The sequence below is a fragment of the Pipistrellus hanaki genome, assembly GCF_964339955.1.
Source record: "Pipistrellus hanaki genome assembly, chromosome: 1".
In the NCBI taxonomy this organism is placed as follows: Eukaryota; Metazoa; Chordata; class Mammalia; order Chiroptera; family Vespertilionidae; genus Pipistrellus; species Pipistrellus hanaki.
Window position 1 is genome coordinate 22,284,078 of NC_140503.1, and position 24,464 is coordinate 22,308,541.

At 40.1% G+C, this 24,464-nt stretch overlaps 1 protein-coding gene across 8 annotated transcripts in view; it reads left to right on the plus strand.

Moving 5' to 3' along the window:
• NUMB (NUMB endocytic adaptor protein) overlaps positions 1-24,464 on the plus strand; it is a 119,056-nt gene that overhangs the window by 13,847 nt on the left and 80,745 nt on the right. For all 8 annotated transcript variants that reach the window (XM_084892828.1, XM_084892823.1, XM_084892827.1 and 5 more), the window contains exon 2: positions 13,189-13,317. The gene's annotated coding sequence lies outside the window, so the exon portion shown is untranslated. The remainder of the gene's footprint in view (positions 1-13,188; positions 13,318-24,464) is intronic.

The following is a 24,464-nucleotide window of genomic DNA, read 5'->3' on the forward strand; positions in this document are numbered from 1 at the left end:
AAAAGAGCAGACTCCGGTTGCCCTTCAATAATAATCATAGATGCTTACTCATTTTAAAATAGGGGGAAAAGATGACTAGATTAGTTTGGGTGGGATATTATAGATTTGGTTGTGGAAAGAATAGGGAACTTTCCGCTGATGACTTCTATTTTCTTAGTGAAAGTGTCTTAAAAGTGGTGGGAGAAATAGAGGAGGGGTGAAATGTTTAAGGATTGGGGGAAATATATAAAACAGCCACTACAGGGAGCTTTTAAGGTAATATTGCTGTGGTTGAGGTTGTTAATTGTGAATTTATGGCAGTAATTGGTCTCCTTGGATATGTGATCTTCAATATTCTACTGGTCTGCTGCAGTCTTGAAGGTTAGTTGGAGGTGCTAGGAGAGAGGGAGAGGAAAGAGACATGGGGAATATTGGATTGATTGTAAGCAGTGAGTATATTGATGAACTGTGAAATCTAAACTGGATAAAAAAGAGTGAGTAGAAAAATCAAATCTTTTATTATATGTATTTCTTCTTTCTGATTCCTTTTCATTTATGTCCAAAATGACCAGAATTTATACACACACAACCATTTGGAATCTCCCATTCTTGTGTTTGATTTTAGTGGTTTAAAAAATCATTGAATTTATTGGAGTGACCTCCTAATATATAAAAACCCTAGGTTGTAACAACCAATAATGACCAGAGGCTGACCAACTGGAAATCAGTGCTGGTCCCGCCCCCACGCAAGTGGTAAGGGACAATCAAGCAGGCAGGCAGAGGGGTTAGAGGTGATTTGGTAGGCAGACCAGCAGTTAGGGAAGATCAGATAGGCAGATGGCCCCTTGCTGGCCTGGCCCCACTCCCAAGCAGGTAGTTAGGGGCAATCAGGCAGACAGGCAGAGTGGTTAGTGGTGATCAAATAGGCAGACCAGTGGTTAGGGGTGATCAGATAGGCAGACGGCCCCTTGAAGGGCTGGCCCTGCCCCCCCAGCTAAGAAAGAGGGAGGCCCAGGCCAGCCAAGCCACTGAACCCCAGCCTGTCGCCTGCAGAGGGAGGCCACTGGTGGCAGGGGATGGGGGCAGTGCTGCACAAGGGTGGGGCCAGCTGCCCACAGCCCAGGGAAGGAAAGCCCCGATAGGTCCTGATCTCAGGCCAGGCCTATGGACCCTACCCAAGGGGTCCCAGATTGTGAGAGGGTGCAGGCTGGGCTGAGGGACACCCCTGAGTGCACAAATTTTCGTGCACTGGGCCTCTCTCTATATATATAGACTAAGTGACTGAACAACCGGTTGACCAGTCACTAATGCGCACTGACCACCAGGGGGAAGACGCTCAACGCAGGAGCTACCCCCTGGTGGTCAGTGCACTCCCACAGCAGGAGCGCCACTCAGCTGACTGGGATGATTGGTGCCAGGATGAGCTGGGGCAGCTCCTCACTGGCCACCTGCTGCTTTGCACACTACTACATCCCTCGGGGATGTTGGGTGCAGGTTTCAGCCTGATGGCCCACAGGCCACGCCCAGGGACCCCACTGGTGCATGAATTTATGCCAAATGGATTGAAACACACACACACACACACACACACACACACACACACACACACAGTGACCTATAGAGCTTGTGAGTGTGATCTCAAACATAACATTATTTTAAAGACTAATAATTTTCAAGTCCAACTTCCATTGTTAACTTCTTTCTATAAATAGGATACAGGAAAATAATTTCCTCTGAAAATATCTGGATCCATTTAGGATCTTTCTATGAAATTTGTGATAAGATCTGAACTTAGAAAAAATAACTGTTATTCACTGTTAAACAGTCTTTTTGGAAAACAGTGTGGCAAGCTCTCATAAATAGTTAAACATACACTTATTATAATGATCTAATAGCCCCACTGCTAAGGATTTACTTAAGTGAAATGAAAAACTATAGTCACACATAGATGTATGCTAATGCCCCAAATTGGAAGCAACCCCAAATATACTTCAACTGGTGAAATGATAAACTTTGGTACATCCATCCAGGGAAATACTATTTGTCAGTGCATATAACAACATGGATGGATATCAAATGCATTATGATAAGTGAAAGAAGCCAGACTCAAAAAGCTACACCCATTTGGCTTGAATGTGGGTTTTTAAAATAATATATTGGAATAAGCAAAACTAAAAGGACAGATAACTGACTGGTGATTGTCAAGTTGTGCGGGAATGGTTTGACTACAAGGGATGAGGACATTTTTGGGGGTGTTTTCTGTTGTTTATATCTGATTTATATCTTGATTGTCGTGGTGGCTACATGACTATGTATTTTTCAAACTCAGAGGTGCAACTTTTAAAAGTGAATTTTAGTATATATAAATTATCCTCAATTAAAGTTCTGGCACATATGTAACCATATTAAAAAGTGCTTTAGAGAACTATGGCCTGAAAATGTTTTGTTTTTAGATTCTGCTTATGATTTTTTTTTTAAATGGTGCATAAGCATCATTAGCATTTGTAAAGTTCTTTGAAGCTCAGAAAATTTGTAACTGCTGAGTTTGTCTACACCCAGCAAACATTCCTATCATGTTTAAAAGAATGTTACAGGATATATCCTCCTTACATAAGGGAATCAGAAGCTAACACTTTTGAACCTTTCCTGCCTTCCCATTAAATCAATAATGATAATCTGAAATATTATTTTTAAATGCAACAAAGTTACAAAAACATGTTTCTAACTAGTAGCCTCTGACAGCTCCAATACTAAGCAGTTAGTTTCCCGTAGTTAAAGAAAGTGTCTTTATAACTAAAGTTACTGACCATGTCTAAGCAAACTTTGTGATGTCAGATCTTTCAAATCTAGCCTTCCTATTATCAACCAGACACAGGACTTTCCTACCACTAGGAAGGGAGTGGTTTCCAGCTTTGGGATGACACAATTGAAAGGTTCTGAAAAGGAATTAAAAATAGTCTCTAGGAAAAATAACTCAGAATAAAAAGTGTGCTTCATTAAACCAAGCATAAAATTAGTAATCTATCACTTAGGATTTAAGTGATAGACCTACCTCTGCCACTAACTAGCTGTGTGACTAGCTAACCTAACCTAGGCTTCTGGCTCTTTGTCTATAAAACAAGGACACTTTATAAAGTCTCTTGTGCTCTGCCTCTGGACCAGGAGCCGAGGAGGCCCCAGGCTTCAGTGTCTCCTTTTTGCATTTATTTTCCCTATCACCGAGAAGTATTTAAATTATTTTTTTTGAGCCAGCTATGTTTACATATATATTTGATACATTTATATATTGATTGTTATTTGGGTGAATGTCCTACACTATCTTGACTAGAAGCCTTTTTAATCTTTCAAAGCCATGGTTTCGCATATTGAAAATTGGAATTATAGTTCTGACCTCTTAGTGTTTCTTTGTGTTGATGAAATATACACACTTGTATTATATTATTAGAATAATATATAGTAAGTGATATATATACACACATAAGTATGTACGTATATACACACATAGACCTATATATAGCAGCTATTATATTTTCAAGTGAGTCATACACTTTCTTGTTGGTTTCTGTGTGTGTGTGTGTGTGTGTGTGTGTGTGTGTGTGTTCCAGAACTCTTGTCAATCACTTTGAAATTTCTGTAAATGTGTCTGGGGATTGGCATGTCTTGAGGCTTTAGGGTAAGGGTAAGACATTTAAATCTAATATTAACCTATACCCCTCCCAACTTTCGATTGTAGGTGTTTTTTTTTTTTAGAATAATTTTTTTTCTTCTTCAGTATAACAACAGGCTGAAATGCTTTGTTTGTATTTGTGGTCATGTTTTAGAAATATTCAGGTAGTTGATATTCTTTTAAGCTCTATTGCAAGTAGTTTCCATTAGCTACTAATAAAAAAAAAATTAGTGCAATGTGTCTAGAGATGTGGATGTTGTAATGGAGTGAATTTTAAGTAAGGAAAAGGAATATAAGACTGTATATAAGGGAGGAAATAGGTGTTGTTTGAGGTAGAGATTTTGACTTAAACAACCATAGTTATGACAGAGGTAAAAATCATCTTTGGGAAAGAGGAACAAAAAAAGAGGAATAAAATAATAAAAGATAGACTTTCAGTTTGTATGTTTAGGTTATAACTAACATGCTTGCATATTTTAATTTCTGAAGCCTTCACTCTACTCTAGTGAGTTAAACTTAACCCATGAATTCAGAAGCATAACATTTTTTTCTTTTAAAATAGAAATGTCAATTAAGTTATTTTTTCTTCTTGAATTTTGGGGTTGAATTAGTGTCTTGTAGATTATCCTCTACTAATTTCTAGGGAAGCCTGAGTATATTATTCTGCCTGTCAGAGATGTGTCTAAGAAGATTAGGCTTGCTGATATATGATCTTAATTTCCTTATTTCTTCAGCTGAAATAATAAGCATATACCTTTTTTCTCCTACATCAAGTTCTAAGAATGCCTTTGCATTTATTTTTGTCTTATATTGTAAATTGTGCATATAGGTGTTGGAACCATGGAAATATATTATTAAGAGTCATAGCACAGTATCTTTTAAAATTTTAAAGTTAATATACCTGTCATAAATGAGAGCTAATTCAGTATGCCAGCCCATTTTGTAGCCATTCTCAAGATGAACTTAAGTGTTTCTGCAAGGATTGATCTAGTGACAATGTTAGAGATTAATCAAGATTTTTATAGAACAAAAAAATAGATATAGAAGCAGAGAAGCATCTAACAGACTCAAATTACAGCGGGAAGGCTGGGGAGGGTTGGGGGGTGGGAGATAAGAGATCAACCCAAGGACTTGTATACATGCATCTAAGCCTAACCAATGGACGCAAGACACTGGGAGAGGGGGGAGGAGATGGGGAAGGCGGGGTGGGGGGGTTGGGGGGGTGGGGATGGGGGGTGGGGAAGGTCCTTGGGGGAAAAAAGGAGACAAATGTATTACTATTTGTAACACTTTAAACAATAAAATAAAATAAAATATTTTATAAAGTTCTTAATGGTTATGCATGTCTCCCCTAAATAAAAGGCCATTTTTTGTGTGCCCCCAAAATTCATGTGTTTAAATCCTAACTCCCAGTGTGATGGTATTAGGAAGTGGGGCCTTTAGGAGATAATTAGGTCAAGAAGGTGGATCCCTCATGAGCGGGATTAGTGCTCTTTGGAAAGAACCCCTGAGTGCTCTGTTGCCCCCTTATGCCATGTGAGGACACAGAGAAGATGACGAGCTATGAATTAAGAAGAGGGCACCAAATCTGTGGACACCCTAATCTTGGAATTCCCAGTCTCTGGAATGATAGGACATAAAGGTTTATTTACTATTTAAACTACTCAGCCAGGTAATTTGTAAATAGCAACTTGTACAGACTAAGTCAAGAAGTAAAAACATTGTGCTCATGCTTTCAAGAGCTAGAGATTGTAGAATATAATAGCATGGTTTTAGAGATTTAAAAATAGGAGTTCAGGTCGGGCTCTACATTTGTTATTTGAACTTGGGCAGGTTTCTTACTACCTCTAAGTCTAAGTTATTCAGGAAGTAAGATGTGTCATTTTTTTTAAAAATATATTTTTTATTGATTTTTTACAGAGAGGAAGGGAGAGAGAGAGAGAGCTAGAAACGTTGATGAGAGAGAAACACCAACCAACTGCCTCTTGCACACCCCCCACCGGGGATGTGCCCGCAACCAAGGTACATGCCCTTGACCGGAATCGAACCTGGGACCTTTCAGTCCGCAGACCGACGCTCTACCACTGAGCCAATCCGGTTTCAGCAAGATGTGTCATTTTATGGTATCTGGTTGATGGTCATTGGTGCCAGTTCAACACCAACAGGAATACCCAATTTGGATGCATTGAAGAAGGAAACTTTATTCAGTGCAAAACAACTCAATTGTGATACAACAGCAAAGCTCCAAGGCTGCCCTGGAGCCAGGCCCCTCTCCTGCAGACAGCTCTGCTCCTCTCTGGTGCTCCCCTCTGCTCTGCTCAGTGCCAGTTTGCTTTGCTTTGTGTGAGGATCCGTGGTCTGCTCTGTTCTGCTCTGGTGAGACTTTTATGTTTTAGCTCAGCCAGGGATATGCAATCTTCAGTCTTTAGTGAAAGGGAAAATGCACTTCCAAACGGAAAGATTTTAAAAGAGACTTTAACTCTTGTCAGATCTGCTGTGGGATTCTGTAATGTTTAAGTAGAAGATGTTGGATCAGTATAGTTTGATGGGAAGAACACAGGATTTGAAATCAGGTTTTGAAGTCTTGTGTCAGTTTACTAACTATATGACTTTAACCTTTTTGAGAGTGTTCTCCTTATTATATGAAAAGAATAATGATATTTATCTCATAGAATTGCTATAAGCATAGTAATTAAAGTTGGCAATGAACCAATTAAAATTAAAATGCCTTGTAAACTATAACATACTTTTTGAGAGTTATTAATTGGGATATTTGTTATATTTAGTAAAACAACATATGAGTTGCTATCATATGGGTTAAAAGATTGCCCACCTTTGGTTTGATGTATCACTTTTATTTAGGGTGATTATCCTTAGGTTTTTGTCTGCCTTTTTGTTTTCCTTAATAATGAATTTTTTCACGGAATGAGGATTCCTCCTTTGCCAAAGTTAGAAATCTATTTTTACAGTCAGCTTTATGGTGTGGTGACTACACTGGGATCTAGCCTTTCTTGACGTCACTGGTCTTAAGGGTCAGTACCTCCCCTATGAGGTGTTTGGGTCTTTGAGATGCACTTTTGGTTGCCACAGTGATTTGGGCGGGTGGCTGCCGCACCGGCTGTGAGTGAGCAGGAGCCAGGAATACCATACATACCACAAGGTACGAGAGAGTTCCGCGTGATTTCGAACATTCCGCCAGACTCCTTGTAGGTGAAAAACTTGTGCTTATCTGATCCTAATTCTGTTTTACATTTAAACACAAAGTATTTTTTGCATGATTTTAATAGATACTGGATTTTCCAGGAATTGCGTAAACAACTTGTACTTTATTTGTTTTGTTCAGAAATTTAACAATGGTTGTTAACTTTTTCAGAAAAATCATATTACCAATGCATTGTCCCTCATGATATCTGATTTTCCAGTACAAATTATTGTGTTAGTTTACATTTGTAGCTGTCACTTGCATGGCATTTAAAAATATATATATATATATATTATTATTATTATTATTATTATTATTATTGATTTTTTACAGAGAGAAAGGGAGAGGGACAGAGCTAGAAACTACCTCTAAGTCTAAGTTATTCAGAAAGTAAGATGTGTCATTTTATGGTATCTGGTTGATGGTCATTGGTGCCAGTTCAACACCAACAGGAATACCCAATTTGGATGCATTGAAGAAGGAAACTTTATTCAGTGCAAAACAGCTCAATATTTTTCCATTGATTTTTAAAAATATATATATATTTTATTGATTTTTCACAGAGAGGAAGGGAGAGGGATAGAGAATTAGAAACATCGATGAGAGAGATCGATCAGCTGCCTCTTGCACACCTCCCACTGGGGATGTGCCCGCAACTAAGGTATATGCCCTTTACCAGAATCGAACCCGGGACCTTTCAGTCCGCAGGCTGACGCTCTATCCACTGAGCCAAACCGGTTTTGGCTATAAATTGTCTTTAAAATACCGTATTGTTGAAAGTATTACATATGTTTCCTTTCCCCCCATTGACCCCCCTCCAGCTCCACCTCCCCCATCCTTCGCCCTCCGCTCCAGGCCCTTACCACCCCACTATCTTCGTCCATTGGTTACGCATATATGCATATGAGGTCTGTGGTTGATTACCTCCTACTCACCCATCCTCCCCTGTCTTCCCTCCGAGATTCTGCACTCTGTTCCATGCTTCCATGTCTCTGGATCCATTCTGATCATCAGTTTATTTTGTTGATTAGATTCCACATGAATGAGGTCATGTGATACTTGCCTTTCTCTGACTGACATATTTCACTTAGTATGATACTCTCCAGGTCCCTCTTTGCTGTCTCAAAGGGTAAGAGATTTTTAAAAATATATATACATTTTATTGATTTTTTACAGGGAGGAAGGGAGAGGGAGAGAGAGTTAGAAACATTGATGAGAGAGAATCATCGACCAGCTGTCTCTTGTACACCCCTTACTGGGGATGTGCCCACAACCAAGGTACATGCCCTTGACCGGAATCGAACCCGGGACCTCTCAGTCAGCAGACCGGCTCTCTATCCACTGAGCCAAACCGGTTTCAGCTTGAGCTAGGATTAAAAGCACTTATTTCTTCTTGTTTTGAAGAAATTAATCACATAAAAAAACTTTATTTTTTTTAATGTACAGATCCTTTCCAGCTCTGTATATTTTAGGCTACCGTAAGCTCTACGTGCACAGCTTTTCTGGATAGTTGAGTTTGCTAGCTACTTGAGTGAGAATGTATATATAGAGGAAATATCATTGTCATTTTACCTAAAATGTATTAATAACTAGGGGCCCGGTGCATGAAATTTGTGCACTGGGGGTTGGTGGTGTCCCTCAGCCCAACCTGCCCCCTCTTACATACTGGGAACCCTCAGGGGATGTCCTACCGATGGCTTAGGCCCGAGCTCCAAGGGGGGCGGGCCTAAGCCACAGTCTGGCCTCCCTTTGTCGGAGGTAACCTGGCTGATCAGGGGAAGGCACCAGCCTCATCACTCTGCTGCTGCAGCCACTGCCAGCCACCACAGCCACCAAGGTGTTTTCATCAACGTGGACTCCAGTCTCTTCATCAAGAAAAAATGACAAATTCCTTTAGGCATTTTCAAGATGTGTCTTTCATAGGATATGCATTTCTTTCTTTCTTCCTTCCTTTCTTCCTTCCTTTCTTCCTTCCTTCCTTCCTTCCTTCCTTCCTTCCTTCCTTCCTTCCTTCCTTTCTTCCTCTCTTCCTCTCTTCCTCTCTTCCTCTCTTCCTCTCTTCCTCCCTCCCTCCCTCCCTCCCCCCCCTCCCTCCCCCCCTCACCGGAGGATATGTTTCCATTGATTTTTAGAGAATGTGGAAGAGAAAGGGAAAGATAGAAAACAACATCAAAGTGAGAGGAACACTTTGATTGGTTGCCTCTTGCATGAGCCCTGACCTGGGCCCCGGCCAGGGATAAGCCTGTAACCTAGGCACGTGCCCTTGATCAGAATCGAACCCAGACCCTGCGTTCGGCAGGCCATGGCTTTCTCCACTGAGTCAAACCGGCTAGGGCAGGATATGACATTTCTTAGCCCTCTAACAGGACCTTCGTTTTTTACTCCAGAAGTGTGGTGGAAAAACTCTCGATCACCTTTTTGGATTCTTATTACCCAAGTTACTAAGAATATTACCAGTGGCATACAAGAAACTTAGCCAATGTGCAGTCAGAAAAGGTGTTTCCTCTATAGTTCACACCAATCGAGGGCTGGGCTCTGCCCAGGCCTAAAGCCTCTTGGGCAGGAGCAGAGCCCCAGCTCCCTGCGATTGATTGCTGGGGGTCCGCTCTTCCTCCAGGCCTTTGGGTCTTGAGCAGGAACAGAGCCCAGCTCCCTGCAATCGATCCAAGGGGGTCCACTCCTGCACCAGGCCGAAGCGGACCCCCAGCTCCCTATGATTGATTGCAGGGGTCTGCTCCGGCACCAAGCCAAAAGCCTGTGATGGATCGCAGGCGGTCCGCTTCTGCCCAGGCCTTACCTCACAGTGACCTGGGTGCCAGGATGCTCCTGGAACATGGGCCCTGGGCGCCTATGTATGCAAATTAACCGTCATATTTTTGTGTTAATTTGCATAGTCACTCTTGATTGGCTATAGGCGTAGCAAAAGTACAGTCAATTTACATGTTTGTCTTTTATTAGGTAAGATGATATAATGATAAGATAAAAGTATTGAGCCTTATAAACTCAATAGTGAATCTGCCTTGTGAAGAGTTGGAGGAGTTTAGGGATCATCTGGTATCTATTTTGTTCCCTCTACAAATATTTGCCTGGCACTGATTTGGTCTTGAAGGTAAAATGAAGTGCCTCACTTCATGGAGCCTATAGTCTTTTATGAAAAGAAGGTTGGAAAGAAAGTGCGTAACCTTTTTCTTTTCAATTATAAGAAAAAGTTTATTTAGAAATTTACAGAGGTCGTAGAAGTGAGCCAGATGAGCTGTGTAGGCTCAGGAAACAAGGTGCAGAAGCAAAAGAAGGAGCAAACTCCTTGGAGTTTAAGAGAAAAGCACAGGTAATGCTTCGGGGGTTGGGGGGTTGGGGGGTAGAGGGGTATGGAAAAGGTGTGGGCACACTCCTGAGAAACTATGTAATCTTATTTAAAGACTCCTCAAGCGCTCTCATGTTAATGGCGGGCGGCTGCTGCTAAGCGGGACGCAGACAACCGCTGCCCGCAGCGGGAAACTCTCCCTGCCTCTCCCTGTCCGCTCACCGCCAGTACTTGCCAGCATGTCCGTGGTGCCGCTCTGTCGCTCACATACCAGCTCGCAACGTTTCTATGTAACGTTGACATAAGAACCTAGATAATGGTGTAAACATATGTGATAATGTTTAATTTGCTTTTGTTTCTACTCATATGTTTTTGTACATTAAAGAAAGTGGAATTAAAAAAATCCTCATTACATTTTGGTCGTTATTAATATGCACAAAAGAAAAAGGTTCTGATTTCTTAAATGCCAGATTGGTAAGGAGGAACTGTAAAGTAGGAGGAGGGGAGCCTGAATGAGTGAACTAGGTAGGACAGTGCCTCTCAAACTTTTCGTTGTGTATGAATCACCTGAGGAGCTTGTTAAAATTCAAATTCTCATTCAGAAGGTCTAAGATAAGGCCTAAATTCTGCATTTCTTACAAACTCTCACACTTTATGAGTAGCAAGGAATGAGTGCTGCCATTTTGAGAAGAGTAATTTGGAGTTACTCATCCAAAATGAATAGCACATCACACTTGGCCTTGGTGAAATGAAATTGTAAGAGCTGTTAATGTTCATTCATATTCTGGGGGGGGGGGGGGGGGTAGGTTATAAACACCCATTTTTTGAATGGCATCCAGAACTGAACTTGGCTGATTGATGGGTCTGAAATCTTTGAAAAGTTGGTAGGAGGTGAAAGAGACAAGAATCATCAGATACAATGAAAGTAACTATTTACTCAGATAAAATTTAAGTGTTGACTAGGAAGACTCATTTATAATTGAGATTTCCTTCTCTCTTTGTGCTTACTCTAACATAGCAATTCTAGTTTTAAAAAGTTGAAGTGAATGCTGTTTTTTTTAAAAATAAATAATTTTTCAATAGGCATATTTTCTGTGGAAATTATATCAAATTTCTTTGTTTTTAGGTCTGCATAAGTCTTAAATGTTGTGTGTAAGTTTGTCTTTGATTTGTTGCTCTTGTGGCAGCTACTTGGAGCATAAACAATCTGGGAGTTAATTTATGTTCATAGTATTAGCAGAGATTTATTTTTTTTTTATTTTTAGCAGAAGACTTTCAATCTTGGAGGTAGTGTAAAATGTTCTAACATTTATCCATAGGGGGAAATTTGGCAAACCAAATCTTTGAAACAGTAGCCTTTTATTTAGTTCTGTGTTTCCAGCTTTTTAGAAATTTATATTTTCTTTCTGGTCTTATTTCAGTAATGCTCTATATTCATAGTTCCTCTTCAATATGGCACCTCGCCTGCTTCAATCTGAAAATATTGGAAAATTACTAACATTCATAATTTATTTTGGCTCCATGTTTTAGTATCATTGAAATGCTGGTTTCCTTGAAAATAGTTACAATATGATAAGGAGATTTTTAAATTTATTGTACTGTAATGGAGGAAGAAATATGTGAAATGTAATCATGGACAAAATATAAATATTGCTTTAATTATATTGGCTCATTATAATGAAATACATGTGTTTTCCCTAGTAACATACCCAATTCGATTTCTGGCATATTTGAAAAGCATTTACTACACCTACACCTATTATTGTTCCCTATGGTTGTGTGTGTGTGTGTGTGTGTGTGTGTGTGTGTATTTAGTTCTCTTTGAATACAACTGTTAAAACTGAAAGTAAAAACATCAAAAGCATTATAGTCTGTTCTAGAATTAGGCCAATGAAGAAATGAAGTGAAACACATTGGCTAAAAATATATTTTGCAAATTACATCTGAAATTGTTTTGTGAGAGCATCTATCTATTAGAAATGAAATTTAGCTTTTCTTAATCTGTGGTTTTTAAAAAAACATTATTATCTGAAAGTAAATGTCCATACAAAATAAGTTTCTAATGTCTTCCAGTTTTTAGCTCATTTTTCCTTAGGATCATATAAGCCTTTTCTATATATACTGAGTAGTGAATGAATATTCAGAATGTTAGAAGTAGAAGGAATTTTAGAGCTCATGTAAATCATACAGATAACTAGAATTTCTAAAAGGAATTTTAGATTGTTTGCATGGGGCTATAGGCTTTTTATTCTAGCTTTTCGGTTATTTAAAAAACAGCTACTGCCCGGCTGGAGTGGCTCGGTGGTTGAGCGTCGACCTATGAACCAGGAGGTCAAGGTTCAATTCCTGGTCAGGGCACATGCCTGGGTTGTGGGCTAGATCCCCAGTGGGGGGCATGCAGGAGGCAGCTGGTCAATGATTCTCTGTCATCATTGATGTTTCTCTCTCCCCATCCCTCCCTCCCTTTCCCTTCCTTCTCCTTTCTGAAATCAATAAAAATATATTAAAACAAACAAACAAACAAAAACAGCTATTCATTTTAACACCAAAAGAGTACCAGGGACAATCTCACAGTAAGCACAGTTGTAACTTTACACCCATGTTTGGTCATGGATGGCACCTGTTCAAGGATTAGATTTCAGAAACCATTATTTAATGCAACCCTCTCCTTTCAGGGATGATGTTTCTGAACCCAGGGAAATATCAAAGTTCTTATAGCAATGCAGAATGATAACTGAGTTTAGAAACAGGTCTTCTGAGTTCCAGCTCAAAGTTTTGGTCATGTCTCCTTAATCTTCATCACATGATGAGACTTCGGCACAGATAATTTGTTTTAACAAATTTCATATAGCTAGTAAGAAGTAGAGCTGGAAGTTGAATACACGTCACCCAACTCCATTTTTAGTGAAGCCTGTGCATTCACTTCCATGTAATCTTAACCCACTCTATCAGCCTCTGTTTAGTTGTAGAGATGGAATTGTAAGTGATTGAAAGGAGATGTTTATATTAAGCATTTTCTTTCTTTGAAAATTTCAGATTTGGGCCTTAAGCAACTTCTAGGGAAGAGAACCAGCGCCTCTGTTCTTGCAACCAAAGATCTTGATCCATATCCAGAGATTGGAATATTGGTGGACCAGCCATCCTCAGACACCTGACTTAGGACAGGTAAGTGAAAGAGAGAGTAAGGGTAAGAAAAATAGAATGGGTGCTAATGTTCTCCCTTTCTGTTTAGATGGAAACATTTGACCATCTTTAAAAATTTAATCATTTATCTTGGTAAAAACAAAACAGTTGGAATCTAAATTGGTGGGGCAAAACATTTTCTTGGTTGTAAAATACATGTTAAAATGTTAACAGTGGTAAAACTGCATGGATGGCGTGGCTCAGTGGTTGAGCATCGGCCTATGAACCTGGAGGTCACGGGTTTGATTCCTGGTCAGGGCATATGCCAGGGTTGCGGGCTTGATCCCTAGTGTGGGGCATGCAGGAGGCAGCCGATCAATGATTCTCTCTCATCATTGATGTTTCTATTTCTCTCACCCTCTCCCTTCCTTTCTGAAATAAATAAACTCAATAAAAATATAAAAGAAACAACAGTGGTGAAACTTAGAGTAATTAAATATTTTCTTGTGCATTTTATTTTTTTACATGCAATAAACATTAATATTTCAAAAAAAGGATTTTTAGTATAATTTTACATGCAGTAAATGTTAATATTTCAAGAAAAACGATTTTAAATATAAAGTTACATGTAATAAACAATAATATTTCAAGAAAAATGATTTTAAATATGTTACATACAATACAAATTAATATTTCAAGAAAAAAAAGTTTTAAATAAAATAATATTACCAAACTGTAGTCTCTATGCATTCTCCAAAGTGTATTCATGAGCATGTGTTAGTTATCTATTGTTGCATAACAAACCACTCCAACTTAGTGGTTTAAAACATGCCAGTTATCTGTTTTGCTCATGTATCTGCCATTTGTGCAAGGCTCACTTGGTGGGGACAGCTTGTCTCTGTCAACATGTGGTGTGAGGTGGAGTAGCTGGAAGGGTAGGGGTGGCTCAGGGGCTGGGAACTGGAATCATTTGAAGTTTTGCTCACTCAAGTGTTTGGTGGTTAATGCTGGCTGTTGGCACGGACCTCAGCCTGGGCTGTCAGCCAGAACACCTACACATGACCTCTCCTTTTGGCTGATTGATTTCCTCCCAGCATGGTGGCTGGATTCCCAGATAAGAGAGCAAGGCAAATTCGCATGGCATATTTGACTTAGTTTTGAAAGTCACCTAGTGTTTCTCTGCTCTCTTCTATTGGTTGAGGTAGTCATAAAGGCCCACCCAGGTTCAGAGGAGGGTGGTAGACGTAGATCCCACCATTTGAAGAGAGGAGTATGAACATCACATTATAAGAAGTGCTATGGGATGCCATTGTAGCCATCTTTGGAAAATATATTCTGCCACAGTTTGTATTGCTTTTTTCTTTTTAGAAAACCTTTTTCTTTTTCTTAAATATACTTGAGGCCAGGTGCACTAAATTCGTGCACGGGGGTGGGGGCATCCCTCAGCCCAGCTTGTACCCTCTCCAGTCTACTTGGGTATTTTGTTTTGTTTTGTTTTAATAATTTTGAGATTTGGGAAACTGTTTTCCAATACATATAATGGATTTGAGAAACTAGTGCCAATATTTGGTTGTCTTATTGATCACACCATTGATATCAGTTGCCTATGACAGTTTTGAATATAGCTGGCACTTCATTTCTGGGTGTAATGGGATAATATTTTTAGATAATCCTCTAAGCATTACATGGGGGTGTTTGTCCATTCACTATATTTGGGAAGTAAACTCTAGGGAACGTCTCATTATCTATTAGATCAGAAGTCTCCCATTCCTAGGTGATTTAAGTCATATTAGCCTAATTAAGCAGAGTTGGCTCAATACTCTTTCCCCAGTACTCACAGGTAGATAGATATTTTGCAGTGGGAAATGACTGAACCAGATATTGTGATAATAAAGGTAACCTCAGAAACTTGTTCTCAACTGTGAATAATCAGAATTGACTGAATTCATGAAACAATATATTTTAGTTCAAAAGGTACAACAATTGGAAAAGCTATTTTGTTTGTGTTTTGTTTTATTGCATTTGAAAAACAAAGTGAGATATTTTCCAGTAGACATAGATTGGGATTAATGATTATAGGTAGTGTGAAATATTGTATCTTAACAACAAAACATGAACATATGACATATTTAAGTGATTAATTTGCCTTTTTTGTTTAAAGCATTTTTTTAGCCCAGTTTTGGTTTTAAGAAATCTGAGTAGATAAATTGTTGATAACATCTTTGTCAGGTTTGTTCACTGCTTTATCTTGTCTCCATTCTACAAGACCTATGTTTGAGGGGATAAAAACTCCTTGAGTGAATGAGATCTGTTTTCTGACTGAAACTAAAACAAACAATAAAAACTCAAAAAAACAGCCCTCGCCGGTTTTGCTCAGTGGATAGAGCGTCGACCTGCAGACTCAAGGTTCCCAGGTTCGATTCCAGTCAAGGGCACATGCCCAGGTTGCGGGCTCGATCCCCAGGGGGAGTGTGCAGGAGGCAGCCAAGGATGATTCTCGCTCATCATTGATATTTCTATCTCTCTCTTCCTTCCTCCCTGAAGTTTATAAAAATATATTTTTAAAAAACTACCAAAACAAAACTCCAAAAACACCCTGTAGAAATTACAAACATAGTGGTGTGAACCTGTGGCACTTCATTCAGTCCCTGGAAGGGGGTAAATGATAAGGTTCTCTCGTAAAGATGAATTACTTGGGCCCGGCCAGTGTTGCTCAGTGTTTGGCATCTATTAACTGCAGAAATTGGACTATTATTGTTGGAAACAAAGATTTTAAATTTTGTTGTTACGATGAGCTTTGAGTTATGCAAAGTGAACCTTAGCTTAAATGGTATTGTGCTGCAAGTCTAAGTTCTTTTTTGTTCAACACTGTTTTAAGATAAAAACATAAGTGTAAATCTAGTTTATAACTACTGACTATTGCATAATATTTCATTGCATATGCATTTTTACATTTTACTTATGCATTTTTCTAACGGATTTCTGGGTTTGGCTTGGAAACTGCTAACACAAATAGTACTGTTATAAACCTCCTTGTACATGTCCCCTGTTAACTTATGCAAAGGTTTCTCGGTAGTATATATTGTGGAAAAGGAATCGTATATACTCAATTTCAGTAAATATTTCCAAATTGTTTTCCAGAATGGTTATCCATTTTATGCTCCCAATGGCAATGTATTAGGGTTCCAATTTCCTTTAATCCTCACCAGCATTTGGTTTATCTGTTTAGTCTTGTCAATCTGTTGGGTATACTAGGCAAGTATTTTATCTTAATTGACATTTCTGTGATTGAGAGAGAGGCTTAGTATCTCTTTACTTTTATTTTATTTTAAAATTATCTTTATTGTTGAAAGTAATACAGATGTACCTCCCCTTCCCCCCCCCCCCCAATTGGCCCTTTCTAGCCCAGCCCCTCTCTCCTTGCCCCAGGCCTTCACCACACTATTGTCTGTGTCCATGGGTTAAGCATATCCTATATAATAAAAGCCTAATATGCTAAGTGTCCAGTCAACTGGTTGTCTGTTCAACTAATCAAAGAGTAATATGCTAATGATATGCTAAGGCTGCTCAACCGCTCACTATGACATGCACTGACCACCAGGGGGAAGGTAGTTGACCAGTCACTATGACGTGCATAACTTAAGAAAGTTTATTAATGTGTACGGGGTAGACACTGACTGGTAGGTTCGCTTGCTGCTGAGGTCTGGCCGATCAGGACTGAGTGAGATGGGACAGATACGCCCTGGAGCCCTCCTGTGGTCTCTCCCCAGCTGTCTAACCTCCCACATCCCTTCCTGGCTCTGATCATGCACCGGTGGGGTCCCTTGGCCTGGCCTATACCCTCTTGCAATCTGGGACCCCTAGGCGGATGTCGGAGAGCTGGTTTCAACCTAATCCCGCTCAACGTGGGAGTGCTGCCCCGTCAGAAGTCGGGCTTACAGCTGGCCAATGCAATGGCAGTGGTGGGAGCCTCTCCTGCCTCTGCAGCTGCTAAGCTGGCAATCAGACATCCTCCGAGGGCTCCCAGACTGCAAGAGGGCACAGGCCAGGCTGAGGGACCCATCCCCTAATGTACAAATTCCTGCATCGGACTCTCTCTCTCTCTCTCTCTCTCTCTCTCTCTCTCTCTCTCTCTCTCTCTCTCTCTCTCTCTGTGTGTGTATATGTGTGTGTGTGTATATGTGTGTGTGTGTGTGTATGTATATATACATATTTGGTTACTTTCTTCTCACCCACCCACCCCGCCTTCCCTCTGAGATTCATCAGTCTGTTCCATGTTTCTATGACTCTATCTATTTTGTTCATCATTCTGTTTTGTTCTTTAGATTCCACAAATGAGATCATGTGATACTTGTCTATCTCTACCTGCTTATTTTCACTTAGCATAATACTCTCCAGAGGGGCTGCTAAATTGCAACTATTAAGAAGTCTAATCTAGCCCTGACCAGTTTGGCTCAGTAGATAGAGTGTCGACCTGCAGACTGAAGGGTCCCGGATTCGATTCCAGTCAAGGGCATGTACCTTGGTTGTGAGCATGTCCCTAGTGGGGGGTGTGCAGGAGGCGGCTGATCGATGTTTCGCTCTCATCAATGTTTCTAGCTCTCTATCCCTCTTCCTTCCTCAAAATCAATAAAATGTATTAAAAAAAGAAGTCTAATCTAAATTGATTATTTTTCAAAATGCTAATAGCTTTTTATTATAAAAATAAGAATGTTCATTACAAAACAATCTATATATACATAAAAGCCTAAGTGACTGGCTGACCATTGACTGGCTGATTGGTAGCTATGATGATCACTAGAGGGCAAGCGCTCAACACAGGAGCTGCTGAGCTGCAGTGACTTGGCAGCTGCAGCAACCGGAACCAAAGATGAGGGAGCCAGATTCTGAGGTGCGTCACCCGAGAACTGCTCTCTTGCAATCTGGAACCTCTCGGGGATGTTGGAGAGCCAGTTTCGACCTGATCCCTGCAGAACAAGCTGAGGGACCCCACCAGTGCATGAATTCGTGCCTCAGGCCTCTAGCCCATTGGCTCCCCACTTTGGGTCTGGCTCCCCACCGGACCTCTACTCATTGCAGAGGTTGTGGGTCTGGCCCTTATAGAAACTTTTCAACTTGATTAACTAAATGATGATATATGCAGGACCTCCTGGCTGTGGCCCTGAGGTCTGGCGCCCACACCGGCCCATCTGCTTAATACTGATTTCCAGTGGAAGTAGCAAATTTTCCCACTACCACTCTAGGCTGGGAAACCAGCTGCAGCTTTCCTCCTTCTGGGCAGACAGTAGCACCAGATGGCAACCTCTGGGAGGGATAAAGGTGAAGGAGCAGCTCAGGTGGGAAAGAGGTTCCCACAGCCACTGGACTCCACCTGGGCAGAAGCCTGACATTGAGCAGCTCGACTAGATTTCAGGCTGAGTAAATCCTGTTTGCTAAATAATTGGATTTTGCAGCTAACTGCCCACAAATCGTTAATTACCGCCAAACTTAAGGTAAAGTGAGATGAAAGAAGTGAGACAGATACAGAGAGAAAGTACATAATAGTGGGAGAAGAGAGGAGGGAGCCCAATTCTAAGGTGCATCACCCAAGAACCACTCTCTTGCAATCTGGGACCCCTTGGGGGATGTCGGAGAGCCAGGTTCAGCCCAATTCCCACAGCCCAGGCCGAGGAACCCCTCTCGTGCACGAATCCATGCACTAGGGCCTCTAGTTAAAGTATAGAAAACAATAAAGAAAATTCTCATAATCTTTCTACTCAAAGATAACTGCTATTACAAGTTTACCTTATATACTTTTATTATTATTTTTTTTTTTTAAACACTTTTTTTTTTAATATATTTTATTGATTTTGTACAGAGAGGAAGGGAGAGAGAGAGTTAGAAACATCAATGAGAGAGAGTCATCGATCAGCTGCCTCTTGCACACCCTCTACTGGAGATATGCCCGCAACCAAGGTATATGCCCTTGACCGGAATCGAACCCGGGCCCTTAAGTCCCCAAGCCGACGCTCTATCCATTGAGCCAAACCGGTTTCGGCCCTTATATACTTTTAAATGCCTTCCTAAGTGGTGTACACTGGCTCACTAGGCCCAATGATTAATGAATTATGCAAGCCCAAACCATAGATAATTTGGTATTAGCTATGATGGCAGTAGTTACACCATGGAAGTTGGCAAATGCCACAAATCACAGCTTCCCTCTTTGTGCCCAATTCTATCCAGAGCCAAATTTTTAGCACACTACTGCATATGTACAATATATCACTAAATATAAGTCTACTTTATTTTTTATTTTTATTGATATTGTACAGAGAGGAAGGGAGAGAGATAGAGAGTTAGAAACATCGATGAGAGTCATCGATCAGCTGCCTCTTGCACACCCCCCACTGGAGATATGCCCACAACCAATGCCCTTGACCGGAATCGAACCCGGGACCTTTCTGTCCCCAAGCCGACGCTCTATCCATTGAGCCAAACCGGTTTCGGCAGGTCTACTTTTTTTAATGGCTTCATAGACGTCCTTGCATAGATCAGTGGTTCTTGCACTTTTATTAAAGGGCAGTTGTAAACACTAAAATCGGCCCTTATCCCAATCTTCATCCTTAAATGACATTTTCCCCCTAGAATGATTGCTTTGGACTCGAATGGCATTAATAGAGTCTGCCAAATTGCCAAGCTTCCAGATTTATACAGCCTTAGAAATAATTTGATGATTAAATAATTTAATTCCATAGTTAAGTATTCAGTAATTTTGTTCTTATTGATATCTCCGAAGTTTATAGTTTTGACTTGAATAATTAGTTCTCAGACATACTGCTTGGTCTGAAATAAATGATGAACATTGGAGATGAAATGATACCCCCATTATTCTTTAGTGTTTTATCTTACCTTCCACTACAGCATGGTAACTTGGATAACTACGTAGCCTTAGTCAAGTTGCCTAATTTCTTTGTGCCTCAGTTTTCTTATAAAATTGAGCTACCAATACCCATCTCACAAGGTTATCATAAGGATTAAATGCAATATGATACGAAATGTGCATAACACAATTCTCATAGGCACTTAGTAATTGATAAGTTCTTTTCGTTTTCTCTTAATATAAATGTTACTCATAAGTTTCTACTTTCTTTTTAAATTTTTATTAAATTTATTGGGGGTGACATTGGTTAACAAAGTTACATAGGTTTTATATGTACAATTCTATAATACATCATCTATAAATTGTGAATTCATCATCTAAAGTCACCATTTCATAAATCTCTTCTTTAATATTTTCTCTCCTTACACCAGTCATTCTTAACCCTTTTGGGGGTCTTGTCCTCCTTTCAGAATAGGACTTAGGTAATGACTCCTCTTACCAGAAGAATGCATGTCTGTTGAACTTTACCTGCAGTTTTGGAACTTTATAGACACCACTCCTCCACCCACTCCACTGAAGCTCATGCATGAACAAGGTTAAGGATTTTTGCACATCTTCTTTTGGCAGACTAATCCTGACTTTGATTGTCAAGTCAGTGTAGATGGCTCCTAAATCTGTTTGTCTTGTGAGTTTTTATCTGCTGGACATATTTATCAGGTTATCTTTATGTAGTAGAGAGATTAAAATAAATAAATAGAGAGATAAAGCAGACATTTTAATTACTGATATTATAGAATAAATAATTTTTATGACACTGTGTTGCTCGCTTAGAGATCTGTGCTCACTGTAAACAACAACTAATCAAGCCAAAAAGGTTAAATACTAAGGCACAACAGTCTCATTTCCCAGGGTATCTGTTAAAGCTTACTTGTAAACTTTTGAAAAGGGTTTGGTCATAAATTGTAGCCAGGAAATCAGTTTCCAAGAAACCACAAAATATGGTAACTTTTTTATTTTTATTTAAATATTGTGGTAACTTCTTTCAAATTATAGGTTATAGCCAAAGTGTAATCTTACCTAAAAGTTTGCTGTTTCAGCTAGTTTTATGGATGTGTGTGTGCTACTAGAGCCTGTGCCGTCATCTCTTCCACTCCTCCTCCTCCCCACATTTTTAGTTAGGACTCGAATGGTTCAGGTGACAGAAACCCAGTTTAAGGGAGGGAAAGAGTTATTGGCCCAAGTAACTGAATAATCCAGAGTCAAATCTGAGTTAGAAGAGATACTAGGGGCTCAGAAGACTGTCTTAGTTTTATTTATTTCTCAACTCTGTTTTTCTTTGCCTCTTTACCTTCTAAGGCAGGTAGCTTTCTCCATGCAGTCAGCTCCAATTTATATTATTTTTATATTTGCAATCTCAGAGAAGAGGTAATCTTCCCATCATCTCAGAATATAAATGATTCTTAAACTGTGGTCCCTGGACGAGTATCACCAGCATCATCTGGGAATTGTTAACAATATAAATTCTGGGGTCTCTTCCCTGACCTATTCGTTCAGTAACCGCAGCCCAGCAGTCGGTGCCTAAACAAGCCTTCCAGGTGACTCTCATGTATGCTAAAGCTTGAGACTCCTGCTGTCTGTATTATCAGTGTTCACAGCTGCCTGAAAACAGGAGAAGGCATCTACACTATTAGAAAAAATTAGTGGTTTTATTACAGTCCCTAACAAGCACAGCTGGAAATTAAAAAAACAAAAAAAAACAAACACACACACACACATTTTTTTAAATCCTCACTCAAGGATATATTTTTATTGATTTTTAGAATGAGGAAGGGGAGTGGGGAGAGAGAGAAGAGAAGCATCCACGTGAGGGAGAAACATTGGTCAGTTGTCTGCCATACGCACCCCAACTTGGGATCGAACTTGAAACCTAGCATATGCATATGCCCTGATTGGAAATCAAACTTGCAGCCTTTTGTATTTGGGACAATGTTCCAATTAACTGAGCCACCTGGCCAGGGCAGATTTTTATTTTTAACTTAAATTTCTGCAAGGTTATTGTCTGTGAAGTTCATTTCAATTCTCTTTAAGGAGATGAGTTTCTCTAATTTTTTAAAGAAAATATTTTTATTGATTTCAGAGAGGAAGGGAGAGAGAGACAGAAACATCAACGATGAGAGAGAATCATCAGTCGGCTGCCTCCGGGATCATCAATCGGATCCCCCCCCCCCCCAAACTGGGGATCGAGCACGCAGCCCTGGCATGCGCCTTTGACTAGAATTGAATCTGGGACCCTGCAGTCTGCAGGCTGATGTTCTGTCCACTGAGCCAAACCATCCAGGGCTCTCTAATATTTTTATGATGCACTGTCAGGAGGAAAAAAGGAAAGCAAAGTAGCATTTTTTGGTGCCATATATATACAATACAATGGTGCTTTAATCCCTCACACTGGTTTTGTGTCCCCATTGTTGATGAAAGAGGTTTAAAAAATTTCCTAAGGCAGTGAGTATATCTGATAAGCAGAAAAGTAGAGTTAAAATGTAGACATGAACAAGCATTTTATAGAGGACCTACTATGTGCTGGGATCTGGGTAAGTATTTGGAAAAGTACAAAATGCTTAAGATCTATATAGTTTTTGTTCTCTAGGGACTCAGTCTTATAAAGAAGATAGTGTAGGGCAATGATTGCTATGAGAATGCTATCTAAAGAGTGGTTTGGACCCCAGCTTGTGTGGCTTAGTTAGTTGGAGCATCATCTCATACACTGAAAGGTCTCAGGTTCAATTTCTAGGCAGGACACTCACCCAGATTGCAGGTTCCATCCCAGTTGGAGTGCATGTGGGAGGCAACCAATAGATGTTTTTCTCTCCCTCCAGTAAAACAATGAAAACATATCCTTGGGTGAGGATTAAAAAATAAAAGCTACACTAATAAAAAAAGAAACATGCAAATTGACTGTCACTTCACAACGCCCACAGCCAACCAGGAGTCAGTATGCAAATTATCCTGACAAATGTGGAAGTGGCCCCATCCTCCAGCCGCTCCGGGCCTTTGGGCAGCATGCATGCAGGCACGGAATGGCTGGGTGGGGTGGGACATCTGCTATGAGGGGAAGGGCGGGGGGCTCCTGCTGGAGCCAAGACTGAGGGTGGCAGCCAGAGCGAAGACCTGGGTCCTGGGTGCTGGAGGAAAACCGGTGCCGTCAGCTAGGGGAAGGAAAGCCTATTGCACAAATCATCGTGCAATGGGCCTCTAGTAAAAAAAAAAAAAAAATGGTTTGGGAAACAGTGGAGAGAATGTTTGACTTTGCTTTGGAGGTTTGGGGAATGCTTCAAAGAAGGATATGATCTTTGATGTTTAAATAGATAACATTTAAAAAATTACTTTGATAAACACAAAAATCTCATTCTGCTTTCATGTTTAGTGAAATATCAAAAATTACTGTCTCTAAAAGCAAATCAAAGCAATAATAATTTTAGAATGTTTTTCAAACTACATCTGCCCTTTATCCCACTATCTAACGCGTTTTCAGAGGAGGGGCTTGTTTTAGCACTTCATAAGTTTAAAAGCTAATTGTAAAGACGACAGTTCAGTACCATCTCACACCTGCAAAATGGCATCATCAGCAAATCAACAAGAAAGTGCTGGCGAGGATGCACCGCTGGTGGGAAGGCAGACTGGTGCAGCCATTGTGGAAAACAATATGGAGTTTCCTCAGGAAATTAAAAATGGAACTCTCATTTGACCTAGTGATCCCACTTCTAGGAATATATCCCAAGAAACCAGAAACACCAATTAGAAAAGATATATGCACCTCTATATTCATAGCAGCTAAGATTTGGAAACAGCCTCAGTACCCATCAGCAGATGAATGGATTAAAAGTCAGTGCTACATTTACACAATGGAATACTATGCTGCTGTAAAAATCCTAAGTGAAATAAGCCAGTTCTGAGAAAGATAAATATCACATGATCTCACTCATTTGTGGAATATAATGAACAACATAAACTGATGAACAAAAATAGAGCCAGCTCTGACCTGTTTGGCTCAGTGGACCAAGCGGTGGTCTGTGGACTGAAGGGTCCCAGGTTCGATTCCGGTCAAGGGCATGTACCTTGGTTGCGGGCACATCCCCAGTAAGGGATGTGCAGGAGGCAGCTAATCAATATTTCTCTCTCATTGATGTTTCTAGCTCTCGATTCCTCTCCCTTCCTCTCTGTAAAAAAATCAATAAAATATATTAAACATTTTTTTTTACTCATTTAAATTTGATTTTATCTACTTTTTACTATCTGGCAGTGGAGAAGAGAGTGGTTAGCTTTTTGGCTAAGA